This window comes from Pinus tabuliformis, chromosome 2_1 (assembly GCF_031772625.1).
Source record: "Pinus tabuliformis cultivar Carrire ecotype Pingquan chromosome 2_1, CPIR1, whole genome shotgun sequence".
NCBI lineage: Eukaryota > Viridiplantae > Streptophyta > Pinopsida > Pinales > Pinaceae > Pinus > Pinus tabuliformis.
Window position 1 is genome coordinate 126,287,565 of NC_142299.1, and position 25,974 is coordinate 126,313,538.

Genomic DNA, 25,974 nt, shown 5'->3' on the forward strand with positions numbered 1-25,974 from the left:
AATTTCTCATGCACAAAATGATCATCTCATCACTTTTCCTTAGATCTCTCGATTTTCTAAAGAGAGGGACCTCTAGAAAAGAGATTATCTCTAGGCCTGCATACCCTTTTCAAAACATAGGCTCTAAGCCCTTGAATGGATTATACCCAACACACTTACTAGATCCCCACATGGGATCTACAAAACAATTCTTCTGGCTCTAATCGTTGCACCAATTTCATGATTTCGTGCTCTTTAATGACATCATCCTTCTAGCCAGAGGGTTTTTCTATGACTATTTTGGGGTTGCAGTATACGTACGACTGTGGGAGGACAGAGTTGGGTATGGTGTTACCCTTGATTTTCAGCATTAATTGAACGTAAGCAGAGAGTGAAAACCTATTGATAATAATAAAAGGACAGATCCTGAAGAACAATCACCAAATCTACCTAAAGGAGCCCCAATCCAAATGTTTATCAGAAAATTAAGAAGGAAAACTGTTTGTATGAGGGTCTGCAACTGGGAGCAAGTACAAACTCTTAAACAAAATATTCAAGAACAAATGGGTATCACAAAAAGACTTCAAAATTTGACTTATGCAGGGAAATCATTGCAAGAGGTGATCCAAGAGATGCAGCAGAAAAAACATCATTTCATTAATATGAAAAAATGAACTATGCTTACAAACAAAATGGAAATAAGATAGCTCAGGTGATTGTAGATTATCTCTGAGAAGAGATGTGGCGGATACATGCCTCTGAAATGTGTTACAATAAGGCTCAAGGGAATTTTTTTTTATTGTAAAACATGAGAAAACCCTAATCCCAGGAGATGTAACACCAAGAGTTTGTGGGCCCGTTGGGGTTAGTTGGGCAGCCAACTTCCTAGGGTCGTAACTTGGTCATATTATCTCCATTTATCGCGTACGATAACTTGTTGTAAAGGTCTCTTAGATTAATATAGGTTTTTCCACAGGCCCCTACCTATGGCTATGAGCCTACCACGGACTACAAAAAACGTCGGTTAGGGGTAAAAAGTGCTCCAGAATTTCAGGACCTGAAAAAGTGCTAAAAATAGTAAATGCTGAAATGAACAAGGAAACAGATGAAACTGGCTGGGGGGTCTAGGTGGAATAGGTGGGTGGCCACAAATACCTACCCAGATCATTCCTCCCCCCTTAGGAAGCAATAGTCCCCATTGTGTGCAGAGCCTCCATGAGGTGAGGAAATTTCTGTTGAACCTAGTCCCTCATGAACCACTTGCCCTAATGAAGCAGTTTGCCTACTTTGACAACTCGATATAGCTGTATCCTATGTTTGTAGGTGTTTTTGATATCTGTGTCCATGATTTGATCAGTTGTGTCCTGCTCCATGTAGTCTGGGTTGAGCTCTATTGGTGTGAGATGTTCTGTAATGTCAGATGTGTCCAACAATGCTGGAAAGTATGGTCGAAGGTGGTCTACATGAATACTGAGGGCAGGCTAAGGAATGGTGAGATACTGAGCTCAAAAGAATTTTCACTGAAAACCTTATTGATGGTGTATGACCCATATCGAAGCAGGCGAAGCTTGCAGTGGGGTCTAGTTAGTGTTATGAAACCAGCTCAAGAAAAGATAGAAAAGATAGATCAACGCCTTACAATTTAGCCTCTTAGAGGGGGCAACCTCGTTTACATTACATAAATGAACAATTCTCGGATGATTCAAATGACAAAACCTCCTTTCTATATATAGGAGTCTATGGAGTCACAATATAATCCAGCCGACCTAACATTAATAATATAAAGCCACAAAAATAACAATCGAGGGATTCTATGGGCACATTAATAACAATATGGGGGCAATGGGGGCACAAAAATATAAATAAGGGGTATAACTACAATAGTAATGGGGTAATTACTAGAATTATAGGGACCCAACATGCCACTCTCCTTCAAAAAAGTGTTGACCTCAACGCTTGAGTAGTTCTGGATACTTCTGCATAAAATTCTCATCCTCCCATGTGGAATCTTCAGCGGATAAGTTCTTCCACTTGATAAGGTACTCTGAAATTGATCGATTTCGTAGCTGTCGAGTTCTTGTTTCTATAACTACTTCCGGTTCCAATATAATTTTTCCTTCCTCGTCAAGTTCTGGCAATATTGTTTGAACTGGGAGCTTGTCACCTATAACCTTCTTTAAGCATGAAACATGGAAAACTGGGTGCAATCGAGAAGCTGCAAGAAGCTCCAATTTGTATGCCATAGTACCAATCTTTTGCAACACCTTGTACAGACCATAATACTTTGGTGATAATTTATTATCCTTCTTAGCTTGCTTGAGGGACATTTGCTTATATGGTTGTAGCCGTAGGAATACTCAATCACCTACATCAAAACTTCTTTCACTGCGATGTTGATCTGCCTGTTGTTTCATTCTATTATGTGCCAACGCGAGGTTATCCTTTAAGAGTTGGAGGACTTGTTGTTGATGTTCGATGTGATGTTCCACTGTGTGAACCTTAGAATTTTCTCTTAAATATGATGTCATGGATGGTGGTTGATACCCATAAAGTGCCATAAATGGGGTCATTTTTGTTGCTGTATGAAAGGAAGTGTTATACCACCATTCAGCTAGAGGCAACCATTTGACCCATTGTGTCTGTTTATTAGATACAAAGCAACGAAGATATCCTTCCAAACATTTGTTTACTATCTTAGTTTGCCCATCAGATTGAGGATGATAAGATGAGCTATGAGCTAACTGAGTACAAAGACAAGAAAATAATTGTGTCCAAAAATTTCCAGTGAAAATGGGATCTCTGTCACTTACAATAATCTTTGGGTTTCCATGTAGCTTTTGAATTGTTTCCATAAATGCAGTAGAAACTGTACTGGCTTTAAATGGATGTGATAATGCACAAAAGTGTGCATACTTGGTAAGTCTGTCAACTACCACCATGATGACACTCTTTCCCTCAGACTTGGGTAAACCTGTGATAAAATCGATTGATACCTCCTCCCAACGTTGGCTTGGAATGGATAAAGGTTGTAATAGACCGAGTGTCTTAATTGTTTCAACTTTATTTTGTTGGAAAACCAAACATTCTGCCACAAACTTTTGAATATCTGATTTAAGGCCATCCCAAAAAAATTCCTTCTTAACCCTGTGGTAAGTTTTTAAAAATCCTGAGTGCCCTCCTAAGGGAGAAGTGTGTAATTCCATAAGAATATTTTGTTTTAGCTGGGAATTCTTACAGAGGTATAAGCGATCTTTGTACCATAACGAATCATTTTTCCAGCTAAATGTATCAGACATACTGGAATCTTGTTGTAGCTTTCGAATAAGTGCCCACACTTCTTCGTCATTCTTCCATTCCTCCCTTGCTTCATTTATCCAATCTGGTTGGATGATAGAAATAGCGCACAACAATGCTTCCACATCCTCATCCTTCCTTGAGAGTGCATCTACCACCACATTTTGCTTCCCTTTTTTGTAGATGATTTAAAAGTCATAACCCAACATCTTTGTGACCCACTTTTGTTGCTCTTCAGAGGATAATCTTTTTTCTAAAAAGTATTTAAGGCTATCATGATCTGTTTTTACCTTGAAGTGTCTTCCCATTAGGTAGGGTCGCCATTTCTTAAGTGCATGGAGTATTGCCAACATTTCCTTCTCATAAATAGCTTTGCTTAGAAACTTTCCCTTGATTGGACAACTTTCAAAAGCAATGGGTCTTTCATCTTGCATTAGAACAACACCAATTCCATTTCCTGAAGCATCACATTCCACAATAAAGGTTTTTGTGATGTCCGGTGTAGCTAAGACCGGTGCTTGGCACATTGCCTCTTTAAGATGTTCAAAGGCCTTTGTTGCTTTCGGAGTCCATGAAAATGCATCTTTCTTCAATAATGTCATTAGAGGTGCTGCTATTCTCCCATAATTCTTAACAAACTTGCGATAATACCTTGTCAACCCAAGAAATCCACGCAAATGCTTTATGGATGTGGGGATTTTCCATTCCTTAATGGCTTTAATTTTGGTAGGGTATACCTTAACTCCTTCATGAGATACAATATGACCCAAATATTCCACCTCCTGGACTCCAAAGAAACATTTAGATCTTTTGGCATATAATTGTTTCTCCTCCAATAGTTGTAGCACCCTGTCAACATGTTCAACATGATCCTTCCAAGACTTGATGTAGATAAGTATATCATCAAAAAATACTAACACAAATTTTCTAAGGAATGGTTTGAAAATTGAATTCATCAAACCTTGAAATGTTGAAGGTGCATTGGTAAGGCCAAAAGGCATGACCAAAAATTCATAATGACCCTCATGAGTTCTAAATTCCGTTTTCAGAATGTCTTCAATCTTCATTCTGATTTGATGATATCCTGAATGAAGATCCAACTTGGTGAAGTAAATTGATCCATGCAATTCATCCAGTAATTCATCAATGAAAGGAATGGGGAACTTATCTTTAATAGTGAGCTTGTTGAGCTCCCTATAATCTGGACACATGCGCCATGATCCATCCTTCTTGTGCACCAATACTACTGGAGCAGAGAAAGAACTTTGACTCGGTTGAATTATACCAGCCTCTAGCATTTCTGCAACCATACGTTCAATTTCACTTTTTTGGACATAGGGATATCTGTACGGCCTGATGTTTGGAGGAACACTTCCTGGAATCAACTGAATAGCATGATCATGATCACGCATGGGTGGGAGACCTTTGGGAGTCTCAAATACCTTGGAATGATTGTCCAAGACTTTTTGGAGATATGGAGAAATAGATGATTCTAATGTGGAAACATCTAGCGAACATAATTGTGCAATTACACCCCTTTGCTCCTTTTTTAGAAGCTTTGTCATACTATTAGAGCTGATTATCTTTCCTGGTTTCCCTGCAATACCTCTTAATTCAAATTCCTTTCCTTCCACAGAAAATTTGATGAAAAGTTCTTGAAAATTAAAAGCTATTGTACCCAAGGATTGTAGCCATTGGACTCCTAGTACAACATCAGCACCTCCCATTGGAATGGAAAGCATTGGGCTAGTCAATACATATTCTCCCATGGATAGCTTGATATTATGGCACTTTCCAGAGCAATTTATTGTTCCTCCATTTGCAATCATCACTTGACACTCTAGTGCTGGATATAGGAAGCAATTCAATTCTTTTGCTACCCTACAATGAATAAAATTGTGGGTGCTTCCTGAATCAATCAACACTATCACCTTTTTCTTCTTTATTTGTCCTTCTATCTTGATGGTTTGAGGAGTGGTAATTCCCGTCAATGCATTACAAGATATGGTCGGATTTATTTGTTCTTCATCTAGGCTTTGTTCCTGGAGCATATCCTGTTCTTTTGACCTTTCTTGCTCCTTTTCTTCTTCCTCTTCACAATCTATGTAGAATAATTTCTTCTCAGCACACTTATGACCTTTAGTGTATTTGCTATCACAACTATAACAAAGCCCTTTTGCTATTTTTTCTTCCAATTGTTGTGGTGTCAACCTTATAGGTTGTGGAAGACTAGGGGCAACTACACTTCCGTATTTATAGTTGTGAGCGGTATGCTTCCTGGTTGCCATAATTTTGCTTTCCATTTTTCTTGCTAACCTGAATGCCTTCTCTAATGAATCAGGTTCCCAAAGTCGAACATCATGTTGGATATTATCCTTTAAAGACCCTATGAACACATCAATCCTATGCTGCTCTGGAATATCGTTTACCCTTATGTTCAATTTTTTGAACTCCTTAATGTGCTCCATTATTGAACCCTTTTGTTTGAGACTTATCAATTGGCTAAAAAAAGTGTTGCTTTTTGTATCCTCATAATGTGCTATCAATTCTTCTGTAAAAATTTCCCAAGTGATAAATTGTTTACGAGAACAAAGCCATTGATACCATACAAATTGATTTGGTTCCAAATATAAAGTTGCCACACGTACCTTCTGTGTGTTTTGCACATTATTGAGATCGAAGAACTGCTCCATCTGTAATATCCATGTGGCGGGATCCTTGCCATCAAACTTCCTCATATCGATTTTTGGAATATGGTGGGTCTTCGATCCAACATTAGAGTCTATGGAATCATGATTAACATTTCTTTTGTTCACATCATGAGTTTCCTTTACAACCTTTTCACCATTAGTAAGTATTTCTTGTAGAAAATTTGTCAAATCTGTCTTCAAATATGCCATGTCTGTCTTCAAATCTGTCCTCAAATCTGTCTTCAGATCATCCATCTTAGCTTCCATGCCCTTTATCTTAGATTCCACGCCATTTATCTTAGCATCTGTTAACTTTTGTGAGCGTCACATTTGTTGCACTTGTTCTTGTAATTTTGATATATCATGTAGCATTTCTTCCTCTTCTTCATGAGTCATGCTAGAGATTTCAGGTTCCTTACTAGGTGTTTGCATTTTCTTTCCTTGGGGCATCAATTACCGATAATAATGCTTTACTATGCCCTTTGAATTCCTTCAAACCAAGCTTATGCAAAAATAAAAAATAAAAACTACACACCTTTGTTTTTACTTTGTAGAAGCCTGATATTGAATCTGATGTATCTCTGCAATTTCGAATCATCCAGTTCTGAAATTTTGATCTGTAGTAGCCTTCTATGTCCTCTTTCCAATGCCACTAGTCTGATCCAAATTGGATTCTCCAAGAAAGAGTTATGCACAATCTCCCGCAGTGACCTGATTATAGACTAGTTCAGTAGAGCAAACTTGTATGAAGTGCCACGAGTCACTGTTTCAATATTTGACTCTGAAAAATATATAAACAAAAACTACAGTTCGTCCTCTTTCTTTACCTTCTTACGAAATTTCAATCCGATGCTCAAAAATAAAGTTATGACGATTTTCCCCAGGTCACCTGTTTTGAGTGTAATTCAGGAGTTTGCAAAAAGACCAACTTCCTGGGATCATATCTCCGACAATATCGCACGAAAAGCTCTAAAATTCGGACCCCAGGTTCAGCGTGATTTCTTATCAAATGGGTTTTTTTTGTGACTTCTGAAACGTCACAGAAAAAAATTTATAGTGAAAATTCCACGATGACCTGTTTGGAGCAGCGAAACCCTAGAATCTAAAGCTCTGATACCAAATGTTATGAAACCAGCTCAAGAAAAGATAGAAAAAATAGATCAACGCCTTACAATTCAGCCTCTTCAAGGGGTCAACCTCCTTTACATTACATAAATGAACAATTCTTGGATGATTCAAATGACAAAACCTCCTTTCTATATATTGGAGCCTATGGAGTCACAATATAATCCATCCGACCTAACAATAATAATATAAAGCCACAAAAATAACAATAGAGGGATTCTATGGGCACATTAATAACAATATGGGGGCAATGGGGGCACAACAATATAAATAAGGGGTATAACTACAATAGTAATGGGGTAATTACTAGTATTATAGGGACCCAACATGGTACTCTTTCTCCAAATGTAGCCAAACTTTTTCGCCCACCTGGAACTTGTGCAACACTCAATGATGATCATGGCACTGCTTGTACTTAACATTGGCTTTGTCTAATGTATCATGGATTTGTTGGTGGATGTGTTGAATGCGCTCAATGAAGCTGTTAGCCCTTTCAGCTTCAGACTGAACGTGAGTCGAGTCTACCTGAGTGACTGCAAATGGTATGCCCACATCAATGGGGCATAATGGATGAAATCCAAGCCCTACCTGAAAGAGGTCGTGGCCTATTGAGCTATGGAGAACTATGTTGTAGTTTTGTTAGACATAGGGGAGACTTTCATCCCATGTGAATGGATGCTTCGAGTTGTACATGTGTAGAATGTGTACAATCATCCTGCTGACAACCTCTGTTTGGCCATCAGTTTGGGGATGGAAAGTCATGGACCTAGTAAGTTTTGTATCTAGCATCGACCAGAGACTTGACCAAAATGCACTCAGGAATATGTTGTCCTGATCTGAGGCAATGGCTTGTGGGATTCCAAAATGTACCCACACTCGCTCAAAGAAGAGCTTAGCAGTGGCCTCTGCTGTGATACTCTTCTTGGAGGCTGCCATGATGGCCATCTTAGATAATATGTTGATGACCACGGAAACGCAATCATTGTCGTGCTTCGTAGAAGGAAGGCCTGAAATGTAATCCATGAAGACATATTCCAAAGACTGACTAGGAGTAGGTATAGGAGTATACCCGCCTTGCTTCTTGATGGTTGGTTTAGCAATGGCACAAGCGGTGCAGGATCTAATATGCTTCCCAACATGTTGATGAAGTTTCAACCAATAAAAATACTTCTGCAATACCGCCACTATTTTCTCTACTCTAAAATGTCCAGTGACCCGACTGTAGTGCGCCTCCCAAATCATCTTGGCACACTCACTTGAAGGAACATAGATGTGTCCTAGGTGGCATAATAGTGCATCTTGAAGTTGAAAATTTGGAACTTGCTCCCTTCCAGGAGTGTCTAGTATATGCTACCAAATTATGGATCATTCTTGTAAATATGCGGCCACCCCAATGTCATGTGCCCACAGAAGTCGAGCACAGTGATCAACACCATGATTGGTGGTCGGCTGAGGATATCAACGACATTATTGGTGCTGCCCTTCATATACTTAATGTTCAAATGGAACTATTTCAAGTAGGTGGACGATTTCTGATGGCGATCATCTACAACTTCCCTTGTGTTTATATGAACTATAGAGGCCAGTGGTCTGTGTGGATGACCGTTTCCTTCCCCATAATGTAATTCTTCCATTGACAACAGACCTACACAATGGAATACATTTCTTTGTTGTAAGTTCAGTAATTTCGGACTGTTTCTAAAAGTGTCTCACCATGGTAAGCCAATGGATGCCCATGCTGAGTAAGAACCACACCAATGGCATAGTTGGAGGCATATGTCTCAATCTAAAATGGTTTTTGTAGGTCTGGTAATGTGAGCACTAGTGTAGAATAAAGGCGATTCTTCAACTCAGAGAATAATTTTTGTTGGGTTTTCGACCAAAAAAACTTTTCTTTTGCTCCGCCCTTGGTGAATTGACTTAAAGGCCAAGTGATATGAGATAACCCCAACATGAACCTACAGTAGAAATTGGCAATACTTCTTATTCTGTGGAGCTCTATTAGAGTGGTTGGGTCTGGCCAATCCAAATGACTTGTATCATGGATGGGTCCACATGTACACCCTTCTCATCAATGATGTAAGCCAGATATTGAACCCGGGTCAGGGTAAAGGTGCATTTCTCCAAGTTAGCACATATCTTGTGTTGTCGCAGGGTTTGAAGGACTTGTCGAATATGGTGGAGGTGCTCTTCCCAACTCTAGCTGAAGATCAAGATGTCATCTAAATACACCACCACGAATTCATTGGTGAACAGTCGCAAGATGTCATCCATTGGTCTCATGAAGGCTGCAGGGGTGTTCATCAATCCGAACGACATGAACAACCATTCGAAAATTCCCTCCTTAGATTTGAAGGCATTCTTCCACACATCAGAGTGTTTGATAGGCACCTAGGGATAACTTGACTTCAAGTCAATATTGATGAAATATTTGGTCCCTTTGAGCTAGTATAGAAGGTCATCAATCCATGGGATTGGCTACCTATTCTGGATAATGATCTTGTTCAATGCCTGATAGTCAAAACAGAGCCTCTAGGTCTCATCCTTCCTTTGTACCAATACAAACGAGATCCCACAAGGTGATGAGCTTGGCCTAATATTCCCTTTCTACAATAGTTCTTGAATCTGCCTCTTGATCTCATCGTTCTCTAGAACAGAGGGCCAATAGATTTGTCCATTGGGCAGCGGCATGCACGAGGCCAGATCGATGGAGTTCTTGACCTGACAGTGCAGAGGTACCCCTGTGGGTGAGGCGAAAATATCCCTGTACTACTCCACAACCTTGTCCATCTTCTATTGCTGAGTAAAGGAGCCATCCCTGGAAGCCTTAGAAACAAACTTATTCTTGCCCTGGGGGCGAATCATAAGGAAAAAAAATTTCCTGGTATGGGAAATGATCTTACACATTGCTTTGCAGTGATCAAAGAGATGGCAGTAGGTAGGGCTACCTCTGGTATCTGTCGAGCGATAAAAAGGTGTCTTTTTAACTCCTGATTACCTTCACATTAATTGTCAACCCAGGGAAGACTTTTTATTTCAAGAGTGTACTCAGTCTGAGGCGGCTATTTACTCAAGAGTAATGTTTTGCAGTATAGTGCTTCAAATCCAAAAGTAAATGAAAGCTGGAAATAAAATCTACTTACAATTAAAAGAAACTTATCACTCTGTAACTTAAATCATGCATTCAGGAAACCACAGCAATTTATCAGTTAAGGGTACAGTGAGAGTAACTCATCCCTTTGTAAACTAATGTAGTTGAAGATAATCAAGGAACAAATCATCAATCTGGGAACTAGACAACAAATTTCAATGCCTACTATAGTTTTAGATCGTTTTTCACACCAAAGCAAAGATAATGCCAATAACATGAAATGGAACAGCAGCTAGGAAATGTAACGACAACTAATTCTTATAAACAACACCACCTTAATCTATAAAAACAAGTGCAGCAAGTGTATCCTACAGAAATCAGATAGCAATATTTACTCTAAGAATAAATCGGACAACACACGGTAAATATAACAGCACTGATTAATGATAGAATATGGAACAATGCTAGAGAGTCAAACAATAACTTAACACATGGCACACCTCAATAGTAATCTGGTCTTGGTAATCCAATCATCAGCCTTAGTTATAAATAATATGACGGTATTTTAGAATGGAATAGCAACGTTCATAGATTCAACAATTGCAAGGAAATATAATCTCTAAGATGAATTCATTAATACCAATGGTCAAGTGTTACAACACAGACATTCAATAATTGGATAGCGATGGTATCCTGTAAAAGCCAGTTATATCAGCACTTAAAGAAACAGCAATGCATTGCAGAGTTATGATGTCTCTGTCTCAGGAAACGGTATCACTTAATAGATCAAACGTAACAGAGCTATGATGTAAAATAAAAAAACACATCAGATTACCGAACAAAATTGATAATGAAAACCACGCATGAACTATAGATATAATATACAGCAGCAGCACAATCCACCAGAGGCTGGGCCCTTAGCCGCTAGCGGATGCTGCTGGGCTACTTCAGATCAAGTGAATGAACAACAACTCCCAAATCATATATTAATCATCAAACTGTGAAAGCATTACAACAACTGAAGCTTTGAGAATTACAACATGCAACAATCCCTTTTTCCTCCTATCCTATCATGAATCATGAATCCTTAATTTTGAATTTCTAATTCTCAAATCATAATTCTGAATCCATCATTCCTAATTCTACATTCTCTCAGCCATCCTCAATTCTAAATCTCTAAGCCTTGATCATTTGTCCATCATCTTTCCATCCCCATCTCTGATCTCTATTTTCAATTAAATAGAGAGAGATCAGAGAGAAGTTATAACAAAAATAATTACAACATGATTTCTATTACAAAATTGGATTGTTTCCAACCAATTGATCAACAAGAAAATATATTTCCATCCATTTTTCAACAAGAGCAAGGCGAATTTGGCTTTGCAACTGAGATTTGGAGGACGGCCACAACAACACATCTGAGAAAATCATGCTGAAAGAACCCTACGTTTCTCTCAAGAAAAGCTGAATTTGGGCGAACCATTATTCATCAAAGTTAATTTGGTCCGTTCTGGACAAAACCCATGTTCCAGATTTTCTAGATTCTTCTTCATTTTCCCAGAGTCTCAACCGTAAAACTGTCACTTCTTAATCCAGCGAATTTCTGAGTTGGCACTCTTAATGATCAAATCTTCAATTTGGAAATTATCTTCGAGGCTAAAAATGGTGAATAATAGTAGAGTTTAGGCTTCTGTGATCCATATCAAGTTTACAAAATATTATTCAGGGAAGATCACATGAAACATCATTTGTCGACGCGTTTCGAAGCAACCAGTGTGGTTCATCGTGAGGACAAGGTCAAAACCCTTTTTAATAATTAAAGGGAAAAAAGAACCCTAGGGGAACCAAAAAATATAATATTATGATAAAAATATTAATAAATAATTAAAATATTAAGTAAAAAAAATTATTTCCTGACGATGAACCACACTGGTTGGTTCGAAACGCATCGACAAATGATGTTTCATGTGATCTTCGCTGAATAATCTTTTGTAAATGGTGAATAATGTTACAACCAATTTATTAAAACTATCATTGATAAAATCATGCATAATCATCAATTTATTTTTCCCCTGGGAAAAAGTCGCAATTTCCATTAGTGTTTAAGAAAATTACATTCTGTAGATGCCGAGGCATATTCAAATGCAGGCGGTGTGCCTGTCGAGTTCAGTATTGATGTTTATATCTCCACGCAGGGAGCATGTTATAACAGTAAAAAAGGAAGCAAAATTTGATTGTCATGCTCTTCGCAGAGAGCAATATATACTATATATAAACAAAAAGATGTACAGTAAGGTCTTTATCTACAAAACTGTAAATAAACAAAAAACTATCAGCATATATATGGGCTATATAGCCCATCAATCATGATGTTCTTCAAAAGGGCGATGATAGTACTGGTAATAAGTGCCGTCAGTGTCCTCCTGTATCCACCAGTCCTCTCCTATTCTGTGCGCAGCCTCTTTGGAGAGTTGATCTGCAATGGTGTTCTGCTCCCTGTATATATGATGACAGGTAAAAGATTCAAAAGACATAGTCAGTCTCTTGGCTTCCTCCAAAATATGTCTTAAAGCAAATGCATGGCAATGAGATGCATTGTTAAGCCAATTGCAAACAACTTTTGAATCTCCAAATAGCTGTAAGTGTCGGCATCGTTTAAGAATAGCAAAATGAATAATATGTTTAGCTGTAATGAGCTCAGAGTAATTATTAGTGCCTCTGCCAAGATATATTTGAATCTTAAAACTATGCCTGTCATTTAAATGAAGTGTAGCACCCCCCCCACAGCCATCAGGTTGGGCCGATCCATCAAAAAAAGCCCAAGGTTTTGAGTGATCAATGGGAATCGGGGAGAGAGTGCGAGGAGTAGGTACGGTTACTTCTTCAGGTATTAGATTGTAATCAGAAACCGCGGAAAGGATGACCGAGGACCAGTGGGTTCTCTTCAATTGAAAAATCGATAAATTGCGGGCTATCCATATAGCCCAGCAGATCAGCAAAGGGAGGTTTTTGGCTTTGCCAGTATGTTCAGTGCACCAGGAAGACCATGCCTCCTGAAGGGATGCCCCGCGCCAAAGATTCAGATGAGGAATATGAGAGGTAATGTCTTGCCAAATATGTGTGGTCACGGTGCAAGAGAGGAAAAGGTGCTCCGTTGTTTCTTCAGCATTTAAACAGAGGTGACAACGATAAGGCCCGTGGAAAGATCGCTTGATGAGGTTGGAGCCTGTCGGGACTTTGTCAAAAATTATATTCCACATTAAAAGTCTAGTCCTTGGGGGTGCCTTTAACTTCCAGATCGTCTTCCATGCACTGTGAATATCAGGTGGCATGTATGTCTCCATAAGTTTAAGATATCCCAACTTAGGAGTGTATGCACCATGTTTGGCGTGTGCCCATATAATTTCATCCGGTCCGTCCAGGAGTCTGATATTGGCCTGACTGAGCGCAGAGATATAGTCCTTCCAATCATCTATCCACTGGTGTGGCAGGTTCAATGCTCTGTCTGTAATCCAAGCCTGCTGAAGAAATGTGGTGTTATCTTGGTCCCCGATATGTTTAATATATATGATGCCTCTGTCATTGAGATAGCTCACCAGCTCCACCGGGAGTCTTTGTGCATTCCCACAGCCTACCCAGGGATCCACCCCTATCCTAACAGCATTCCCTTCTTTGATACGCCATGTAATGCCTTCTCTTAGTAGGGGGATAGAATCAATGACAGCTTTCCAAATATTTGAGTATTGCGTGCTATGCCCAGGTCTGGTGCAAAGCCAATCAAGAGTAGATAATGGCTTTATATATTTAGATTGTGCCACCCTGGTCCAAAGACTGTCTGCTGTTAGTAGGCTCCAACCTAGCTTGGCTGCCAGCGCTTTGGAGAATATGGCCAATCTCTTGATTCCCCATCCTCCCCATCTCTTAGGTTTAGTGATAGTTTCCCATTTGACCCATGCAAAAATACGACCTGTCTGATGCCCTTTCCATAGGAAACGACAACAAATATTCTGTAGACGGTTCAGGATACCTCTAGGTATCCAGGCCAAGGCCATCCAATACACCGGTGTTGCTTCTATGACTGCCTTTATGAGAACGAGTCTGCCAGCTCTCGAGAGGTATTTGTGGTACCAGACTTGTAGTCTTTTTTCCACCTTGGCGATGAGCCATAACCAATCTGCAATCTTGTAACCTGCTGGCTTCAGTCTGAAACCCAGATACTTAATACCATCCGACAGCTCCAAACTAGCAAATGGGAAACGCTGTGTGGTAAAGATTACTTCATGTGCCGAGCATCCAACAGTGGTGATAGAAGATTTGTTATTATTAATTTGCATACCCGTAGCCTGTTGGAAGAGTCGAAAGGAGTTATGAAGGGAGGTAGAGTCACCAATGCTGCCGTTGAGAAAAATGAGTATGTCATCCACGAATAGAAGGTGTGTAAGGAAGAGTTCATCCACAATTTTGATACCAGTGAGCTGTCGACGAGCTTTAGTGGATGAGATAATCCTGCTCAGCCCCTCCATGATCAGCAAGAACAATAAAGGAGATAGGGGGCATCCCTGTCGAAGCCCTCTCTCTGCTGTGAAGAAAGGTGTCGCTTCTCCATTGAGGAGCACACTATATGAGACATCCAGAATGCAGCTCATAATCCATCTGATAAAGTCAAAAGGGAAGCCGATATGTGTGAGCAGGAGCCTAAGGTACAACCAATTGGCTCGGTCGAAAGCCTTAGAAAGGTCGACTTTGAGGATCATACCCTTCTGTTTCTTGGTGTGTAAGGAATGTAAGAGCTCCTGGGCCGTAGCTATGGCCTCATGTATATGCCTGTGATGTAAGAATGCAAACTGTTCAGAAGATATATGCCGAGAGAGTATGGGTTTGATACGGTTGGCGATTATCTTAGCAATAATCTTATAAAGGCAGTTGCATAATGATATGGGTTTGAATTCGTCAAATGTGGCAGGGTTATCTGTCTTAGGTATGAGAGCGATGAAAGTAGATTTAATTGCTGATGATATTCTACCTCTTTTCCTGCTGTCCTCCACTATACCCAATAAGTCCTGACCCAATATGTCAAAAAAGGAGATATAAAATTCGATTGTCCACCCATCTGGCCCAGGACTTTTGTCCTTTTTGAACCATTTCAGGGTTGCCTCAAGTTCCTCCATGGTCACCTCCTTGAGAATCTCTTCCGAATCTTCCTGATCCACAAATCTAGGGAAGAGCTCTGCAATGCGCATGATCTCCAGTATATTTGCATTCCTGGGAGCCTTGTAAATGCCCCGGAAATGTTCAGTTGCCAGTCTTGCCAAATAATGTTGTTCTGATATAGTGTGTCCCCGTTCATCTTTAAGTTCCCAGATTGTGTTGATAGCTTTGCGCCCATTGGCAAATTTATGATAGAATTTAGTGTTATCATCACCCTCTATGAGCCATATAGCCCTGCTTCTCAACCTCATACTTTCTTCTCTTTCCTTCAGGATCCGTGTGCGCTGGGCTATCAGAAGATTATACTGCTCCTTGTCCTCAGGCGTGTTAAAGTTCCCTGTAGAAGAGGTTTCATATTCAGATATTATTCTCTCTGCCTCCGTTAGAGTGTGATTATCTTGTATCCTTTTCTGATGAGCCCATTTCTTAGTGACCAGCTTGAGCTCAGATAACTTCCTGACAAAACCCGAAGATAAGTCTTCCTCCTCCCTAATAGGGTTATTATGCCAGAAATCTTGTACCAATTGAATATAAGCTGGGTCTCGAAGCCATGCAACATTGAATTTGAAAGGACTTTTTATCTTGTGAGTGAGGCCATCTAACTCAAGGTAGATGGGCCTGTGATCTGATAGACCCCCTGTTCCAACCCATTGTCTAGTTCTGGGTAGATCACTATATAATTGTTCTTTAATAAGGAAGTGGTCCAATCTCCTGGCCAGACTCTAATTTCCACTTCTATTATTGATCCAGGTATACTGGAGTCTGGCTGACGGGATGTTGACCCAATGGTAGTCTTCCAATAGAGAGGAAAGTGTTTCTGAGAGGTAGTCCACTTGTGCCATATGCCCCCAAGATTCACTATATCCCAGAGAGAAGTTAAGATCACCTCCCAGAACAATATTGTTAGCCTGCAACAGCTGCCTCTCAAATAAGGATCTCCAGAATGTGAGTCTATCAGTGCAGGGTCCATAGACATTAATCAAACGAAGGTCCCGATCCAGAGTGTGTATGTGAATGTCAATACCAATGTAACCCTTACCACCCCAATAATTACTGATATCTATAGATTTGTTGCAGACACCGACGGCAAGGCCCCCAGAACGGCCTGCAGCATCAAGAGCATGAAAGGTCCAATGCGGAAGCCATGAAGATAGGGTGCGAACAAGTATATCCATAGGGCAGAGGGTCTCTTGTAGGAATATGATGTCCAGATGATCCGAGGTAATAAGCCTCCTGAGCGCTAGTTTTTTAGAGGAACTAGCAAACCCTCTACAATTGAAGGAAAGGATTTTCATAAGGAAGGCGGGGGAGGGCCATCCTTTGCTCTAAGGGCCCCAATAATAGTATGCGGTCGCCCGAGGGCGACCTCCTCATCAGCCGTCTTCCTGGCTTTAGTAATACGGGATGGACGACCACGGCCTAATTTGTTATGAGAGGGAGGATTAATAGGATCAAGGCCGATCACATCAGGTCCCCTATCTTTGTTCCAGGGACGAAGGGCGTACTGAGGTGATTGCTTAATTATAGAAGAGGTCGATGAGATCAGGGATGGGGGAGCCAAAGGTGGGGGAGGAGGAATCGAGCAAGTGAGAGATGTATGAGACAGCTGATGAGGGGTGTGAGATACAAGCGGTTCAGCAAGTGAGATGACAGATGATATGCAGGATGCTTGTAAATCTAAAGAGATAGGAGAAGAAAATAAACACATACCCGTAACCGCAGTGTCCTTTGGAGGGTTCAGTGAGTGCTCCTGAGCCTCTGTGGATGAAGGCGGTACCGGGGGCGGAGGATCCTGTGCTGTCTGAAAGTGACCATTTCCTTCAGCCGTCCCAGCATCCCCTGAATTGCATTGTGGGGTAGCAGGAGGTTGTTCAGGCTGTTCAGGCTGCGAATTCGAAGGATTTGAATTGTCTATCTCCGTGGCCTGTTCCTGTGCTTGCCTATGGGATTTCCGAAGGAGTGGGCAGTCTCTGTAAAGGTGCCCCACTTTGTGGCATCTGCGACAACGATATGGAATGCCCTCGTAGTCAATGATCTGCCTTCGCGCAGAATCTCTCCACTGGATGGTAATGTATTCATATAGTCCTCCCCGTGTATCCATATAAATAAGAATCCTGGCATAGGCCATCATACCAGTCTGGAGGTATGAATTGTCATAACCCATATAGGATCCCAGAGCGTTGCCAATGCGCTTGAAAATCTCTTCTGACCAATATTGTAGAGGGAGTCTTGGAAGCCGAATCCAAATAGGGCCAATCCCAATTTTCTCCATCTCAGGATCAAATAACGGAGTCCACCGCTTGAGTAACACAGGTGCATGGTCAAAATGCCAGTGAGAAGACAAAACCTAGTTTGTGTGGTCGGCACGCGCGAAACGGAGTGCAAACCATCCCCTCACAAATGTCTGTACAAACGGTAGATCGACCAAGTGATGACCCCAGACCTCAGTAACCCATGCCTTCAAGCGTGCCGCTGTGTAGTTCCGTCCCCTTATGCGACCAACTAAGACCCGGTCTGCAAAATCCATAGCTTCGCCCCACTGTATGTCCTCTTCCAGCCTGAGGAAGTAGTCGGCCTCCCGAGATTTAAAACATTTAGTTTTCTTTCTAGGGCCTCCAGAATGAGAAGGGATCCTCTGCGAATGTGGAGCCGATGGAGGCGTATGGGAAGGTATGGATGAAGGTAAGGATGCAGGGATACCAGCGAAGGGGGCAAGAGAAATGCCAGATAGGGGATCCGAGAGGGGAGGTACGGATGAGAAACAACCAGACGAGGGACCCAAATAACCCGCAGAGCCAGAGGTAGCCAAATCAAGGTTAGGGTTATGCGCAAGGTATGAAGAGCCTGTAGTCGGTGGAGTTAACCCGAGAGATGGGTTTAACGAACCAGCCACAAACCCTAGGGTCGCCGGGGAATGTGAAGGCGTCGAGAGGGCCGACCAGGTGGGTGGGTCGTCCGGAAGAACCACGGGCATAGTTCTGGAGGATTCTCCATGCACATACTGAGAGTAAATCCCAGAAAAATCACCATACAACATTCCATCTGAGCTGGCATTGGGAGTTCTCCAGATGGAGACCCCTTCCAAGGGATCCGCGGAGTAGTCCACACTCTCCAAGTCATCCATGGTAACGGCTTCTCGAAACGGTGAGCAAGTCAAGCGGTGGAAAAATCCCGGCAGAATGACACGGCACAGTAAAAAACCCCAAGGTAAAATAAACAAAATGCTTGTGCAGTTAACGACCGTAGGTTACCTGACTGCGTACATCCTCAAGGTAAACGGGAGACCTGAAGGTAAGAACCAAACGGCAGCGAAACGGCAGCATCGAACGGCGGATGTACAGGCAGCTGTAACGGATAGAGACCAACGTCGAAATGTAGCAAAGGGAAAGTGATGCATGGAACAAAGCCTGTAGGGTTCTGAAAACCCTAGCCAAACCCTGACCGCACGGATGGTCTAAACGCGAGCCGCTCCATCCTCCATCATCAATTTATTATAAATAAAGGAGAATAAATAATATTCATTCATAAGAGCATAAATCATTATAAAATGGATTTATATAATAAATTATAACAAATGACATGATAAAGAAGAGTAAAAATGGATGAAATGAGTGTTAAAAAGTGGTCGTATTCACAACCCAACAGTATCCTATACAACTTATTAGCCAAAGTAATAATCATAGAGCGAGGTCTAGAATCATATACAATATGTTTCTTCCAAAAGTATGGTTGTCCTAACAATACATCACAAACTTCAAGAGGAGCAATGTCACACAATACCTCATCCGTGAAGGGCTTGATGTTGTATGGAAGGCGGTACTGTTGTTTGACTCGAAGATCTCGTCCTTGGTGAAGCCACTCGATGGTGTATGACTGTGGATGTGCTTTAGTCTTTAGGCCTAGCCGCTTCATAACCTCTTCTAAAATTAGGTTCTTTTGGCTCCCGGTGTCAACAATGAACTGCAGCTAAGAATCCTTCACCCACATTCGTGAGTGGAAGAGGCGTCCCCCCTCCTCTGGATCTTCAGGCTCACTCTTCTGGATCTTGGTGGTGGCCAGGGTGGCACTGGGCTCCGCATCAATGATCTGACTCCCTTTGTTAGTTCCCTTATTGGCATCTGATTTAGAGTTGGAACATGCGTCTGATTCAGAAGCCTTCATCTTAGCCAACAATGAATACTTGGCTCGACACTCACTTATATTTTGATTGGAGCTCTTATGGAACACACACCATTTTCCAGTGTCCTTTATCTTTGTGGTGTTTTTCTTTGCTTGTGGTTACAACGGTCTTTCTTGAGTAGCCCCGCCTTAGCTTGGTCCTTTGTTCTCTGGTTTGGGGGCGCATTTTCCTTGCTTTAGATTTGTAGATCCAAAGTCTTGCTTCTTCTATTTAAACTTCTATTCAATCTTGACAGCGTACCCGTATACCGTGTTGAGAGAGGAAATGTCCAGGAACTTCATCTCGTCCTAGATGCACTTGTGTAGATAGTTGCGGTACTTGAGCACCAAATTCAACTCAATATCCTTGATACCGTGCTTTATGCAAAGGGTATGGAAAGTATTTGTGAACTCTGGCACATGTTGGTCCCTTCCCTGCTGTAGCATGGTCCACTTTATGTATTTATCTTCATAGCTCACGACAGGGTAATATTGTTCCTTGATGACATCTTAGAAAGAATCACAAGTGGGTGCGGCTGAAAACAACGAAGTTTCACTCTCGTCCTTTTGTTCAGAACAGGTTTCCCACCAATCCTTAATGTATGGGGTGGCTTTGAGAACTGCAAAAGTAATCTTTTCCCGATTGGAAAAGTCATGAACTGAAAAAATATCCTTCCAATACATTTAACCATTTATCTATGACGTCTGCATCTATTAGGACTTTGAATACAGGAATATCGAAGTTAACTTGTACCTTAAAAGGAGTGGCACCTTTAGAGTGGTTGTTTGATGAAGATGCATCGCCTGTGGGTAGTCATCAAAGGATCTAAGCAAAGATATCCATCATCATGTCCCTCTGTCGCTCAAGGGCTTCCTCAAGCAACATTTTGAAAGGATCTCCTACCCCCTCGTCTTTCTTTTATTATGCCATGGGATGTCGTTAGGTTTTGTGAGGCTAATCTTGCAATGGTTCAACCAGACAGAGCCCTAACGCCTTATACCCTAACCTCATTGGGGACATGTAAAGAAAAATAGAGAAAGATCAGACCCCTCTGATACCACTGATCTGAACTTAAAAAGAAATGCAACAACTTACATATATAATCATAAAATACAGAGGTGCAATAGAAAAATACTTCATTTCATTAACAGAAAAATACGGAACTATGCTTACAAACAGAATGGAAATAAGATAGCTCGGGCGATGGTAGCTTATCTCTTAGAAGAGATGTGGCACTACATGCCTCTGAACTATGTTACAATGAGGCTCAAGGGCATATTTATTATTGTAAAACATGAGGAAACCCTAAAAAAACCAAAACCCTAACCCCAATAGATGTAACACCAAGCGTTTGTGGGCCTCGTTGGGGTTTGTTGGGTAACCAACTTCCCGGGGTCATAACTTGGTCATATTATCTCTGTTTGGTGCGTATGATACCTTGTTGGAAAGGTCTCTCCAAGTACTACAGGATTCGCCGCAGGCCCCTTGATATGGCTATGGCCCTGTCGTAGACCCCAAAAAAACATCGTTTAGGGGGTCAAAACTACTCTGGAAGTTCAGGACCCAAAACACTGCCAAAAATAGTAAATGCTGAAATGAACAAGGAAATGGATGAAACTGACTGGGGGGTCTAGGTGGAGTAGGCGGGTGGCCACCAATATCCACTTGGATCAAGAGGAATACAAGTTGCAAGACTATGGCATTGATCCCGATTCGATCATCATCCTTAAGATGAGACGTCTTGAAAGATGCCCTGGATCTAGCTCAAAAGGCACAACTTCCTTCAAAGATGCATTCAAAGGGAAGGTAGAGCCACAAAAACATCTAGAACAATATCCTACTCTTCCTGATCCCTATATCATGGTGCAGATGACACAGGTGCTAGATTTGAGAGTCAACTTGCCTGAGGTAAATGAGATTTATGCTGATTTCCATGCAAGAGGAGTTATATGTAGATTTAATGGATTCTGGCCCAAATCAGAGGTGCTACATCAATTTATTTTTGCTACTTGGACAGAAAGTTGTGATTATCTCTCTATGTTCTAGGGTTTTTTCATTGTAAAGTTTGATACAACGAAAGATAAGGATTATGTATTAAATGAGGGACCATGGTTTTGAGGCAATTTGGGTTTATTCATGATACCTTGGTTCCCGGGTTTTGATGCAAACACCATGGTGGTATACAAAATGCTTGTGTGGGTTAGGTTATATAATCTATCATTGCATTTTTGGCATCACAAAGTATTAGAAGGAATTGGGAATCCTTTGGGGAAATTCTTAAAGGTGGATGAAGATCGAGTCTCAAAAGCCATTTTCACCTTTGCCAGAATCTGTGTAGAGGTAAACCTTAGTAAAGGTTTACCTAATCGCATTGTGTTGTTTCACAACAATCTGCAGTGGTCTCAACCCCTTGACTATGAGAATATGACTTTTCGTTGTCGTACATGTCTTCATACTGGTCACCTTCAAAGAGCTTGTCCTCAAGTTAAGAAACACCACAAAAGAAAAAAGAGACAACCACAAAAGCCAAAAGGATGGTTGTTTTTAGAAACTCGGGAAGTAGAAAAAGAAGGTGCAGAAACCACAGAAAAACCAAAAACATAAATGATCAAAAATCCCCAGACACTTCGCAGAAGGATGAGGCTGAGCATAACTTTTCTTTAGTTATAATTCCTTCCGATCAATAACAACGGATTGAGATGATTACCTCTAAAAAAGAAGCAAGCAGTGCCAAATGAACTCATGCATCAGAAAATTCAGATTCTAATAAAGAAATCCCAGTAAATGTAAAAGAGAATCAAATGACTATTATATCATCCATGCCCAACTCTAGTGGTTGGCGGAAAGTGGAAAGAAAGAAAGGTAGGAAAGAGTAGACTAGTGTAAACTCTCCGATGAGTTTTATTGATCTTGGACACCATGATCCATTGTTTTATGCGTATTCTTTTTAGCATCTACAATATGTAATATTGTTCAAAATGAATAAAATTTGCGATGTTTCCTTGGGAAAATTATTTACATACTATATTTTTTAATTTTTCTACTTTCATTCGCTTTTAATTTAATTTAATTAATAATTTATTTGTTTAATTAATTTAATTATTTAATTATTAATTGTTTTTATAATTTAGATTTGACATAAATATTATTTTTTATTTTTATTTTTAGATATTCATTTCATTAAAATTTTCGTTTTGATTAATTATTTTCCTTAATTCAATAATAACAACTATATTCTAACAATTATTCTCTTATATTAAAATATTATTCATTAATAAATATTACTTATTTAGTCAAATCTAACCATTATATTATAATGACTATTTTTTTTCTCTTCATCTATTTAACTTGATGCCATGATCTAGTTCTTCATCTTGTCTTGATGATGAACCACATTGAATGGTCGAAACTCATCGACAAAACTCCAATGATATGATTTTTACAAAAAGCTTTCTTACTTTTCATGGTTATTTATATATTTTATTTTATTTTACTTAATCTATTGAATTGACCCTATATCTTAATGGTTATTTACATATTTTATTTTATCTCTTGATTCTAACAACAATATTAATAATAAAATTATAATTTCTTTCGACCCTTTTAATAATAGAGTTGTTAATATTTCTTGTTTTTTTTTTTATCCTCTTGTTTATAGTCTTTTAGAGAAAGGTTTAAATTTTTCCCTTACTCCTGAAAGATCCCAGTGTAAGAGATTTTTTGTGACATTGAACTCAGGATAAGGGACTTACTGCTACTAAGGATATCATTATATAGGACTATGCGGTGGTCCTGAGAAAGGCTAAGCCCCCTAAGAACAACCTTAGAAAACCTGATTTTGAGGCTCTCAAAGCTTTGAATAATAACAAGGACATCGTCGTTCTTAAATCTGATAAAGGGGGTGTTTCCATTATCTTAGATAAGGAATATTATCAGAGAAAAATGTTAGATCACCTTTGTAATAGAGGAAGTTATAGAAAAATTAATAAGAATCCCATAAAGAAGATTTCTAAAACAATTTCTCTAGCCATAAAATCTAGTAGCACTGTTAGCTCCCTTAGTCATAAGTTGATCGAGAGTAACCCTCTCACTCCTAAGATTTATGGTCTTCCAAAGATCCATAAGGAAGGGGTGTTGATTTGGGGTAGCATCAAATGTGAGCTAGCCACAAAAATTGGTGGAGAGGCTAAAGCACATGAGATCTCCAATACCCATAAATGGTTTGTGAAGAATCTAACCAGTTTGAGAGATATTAAAATAATTAATATTTTTAATGAAGTCCCTAAGTCTAAACTTAGGGAAAATAAAATATTAATGTGAATTAATATAAAACTGAGTTACAATGGTCCAAAAGTCATGGATCAAGACATATCTAATCTTAGTCATTGATTAGGGACTTAATCTCAGCTGTTGAATTGTCAAAGAGAAAAGTATAAGAGGAGACTTGAGGGTCACTTGGAGAACACACCGAGTTGATCAAGAATTCGATTTTCTGGGGCAGGGCTCACTGAGGAAATCGAACAAGTGATCAAATTTGCAGCTGAGGGGTAGTGAATGCATTAGAAGAGAGGCAGAGATAGTACTGGGAGCATCAACACAGAAGTCGGGAGAGGGTTGACACAAAGCCTACTAGAGGCCACGCATAAGCAGCGAGAGGCCACACAGAGGCGGCTAGGAGCTGCACGAAGCCTGAGGAGGGCCAACGTGGGAGACACATAGGCTCCAGAGAATGATGCAGAGCCTAGAGAGGGTGATGTTGGGCTAGAGAGGTTGAAGCTGGGCAGACGTTGGACCAAAGAATCTGACATAGACCTTAGAGTTTGACGCTGGGAAATTTTGTGGGGCAGATTGGGGTTAATATCTATCTCCCACTGAGAGGTACTACTACTGAGGGCATTCTCTATTGGGTGAGCCATTTCTGGCACCCAAATTGTATTCTTAAACTGCTTAATAATAAAACCCTCAGATAGATGCATTTGTTTTCTCGCATTCGGTTTTTCCATGGACATTAGTCCAAAAATATCGGTGTCACTTGTGTGCTTTTCTTTCCTTCCGTTGATGATCTGTATGTGTTGAGACTGTATTTGTATTTATTTTCAGTGTTTACATTGTAAATAAATTTTTAATTAACTGAACAAGTAGGAAGAAATAAATCAGAAAGTACAGGAAGGATTTCTAACAGATAGACTTAGAAATTCCAACATGGTATCAGAGCATGGTTGCAGATCGCAAGATAACTGAGGGCATCAGCCGAGGAGAGAAGCAGTAGCAAAAACAACTATCCTGAGTGACAGAAGTTGTTCCTAGTAGAAAAGAAGAAAGGAATGGGTGATGCAGTGCCTGTGTCATCAGTTTGAGACGAGAAGAGGATCATTGCAGTGGCAGAGAAGAGTAGACCTGACCTACGTAGTGCCTGGTCATCTTTCTCAGTCAGGAAGGATTGACACCCGTGGCTAGGAGGTGTGGAGTTTGCTGGTGCCTGGACTGCGTAGAGCCTAGAGGCTCTAACCTTCATTTTTCTGGGGCGCAGGAGGCTGTGGGTAAGTTGCAGAGTGAAGTTGGTGGGGTAATGTGGTCAGAACAATACCATACACGGCAAGACCAAGGAGGAGGGATTTGCTATTGAGGATTTCTAGCCAAGAAATCTAGATTAGTGGTGCAGCTGCACTAACAATCATAGTGGGGGCATCTCGACATTCGAAGAGGGATTTCCAGGAGGGAAATCGAGGCCCAGAGGGAGTCACACCGAGAACTTCTAGGAGGGAAGTAGAGAGACTCAGAAGAGTCGAAAGAGGAGCAGTGAAATGGAAATGAATGGTGTAAGAGATCAGGATAAATGGGATGGGGCCTCAAACTTCGTAGTCTAGAAGGCTAGGATCTTGTCCATTCTAGACAGGAATCGTCTCAAGCACTTCGCCTTGAACACAATAGTGATCCTAGTTAACCCGACTAAGAATGAAAAGTATGAGGACATAATGGTGAGGGCCAAGAGCATCATCCTTGATGGGATCAAGGATTATGCAGTACCACATTTTACTGAGAAGGACATGACAAATGCGAAGGGAGAATAGATAGACACCTTCCTCGGTCGATTGAAGGAGATCCGAGATTAGCTAACTTCCATAGGGGCCACACCAGATGAGGAGATGTTGGTGAGGATCACATTTAATGCAATCTTAGAGGATTGGGAGATAGTTGTCTAGAGCATACTGGGCGGCTCGACCCTTCTAGATTGGGAGGAACTATGGCTGGCTCTTCGTCAAGAAGAGATGAGAAGGATAACCAAGGCGAGAAGCAGTGACAAGAGGGTCAGAATCAAGAAGGAGGAAGAGGAGGTTGCTGCCCTGGCATCTGAGGGAAAGTAGGAGAAATGGAAGAAGAAGGACCTCTCCAAGGTCAAATGCTTCCACTGTGGCGAATTGGGTCAC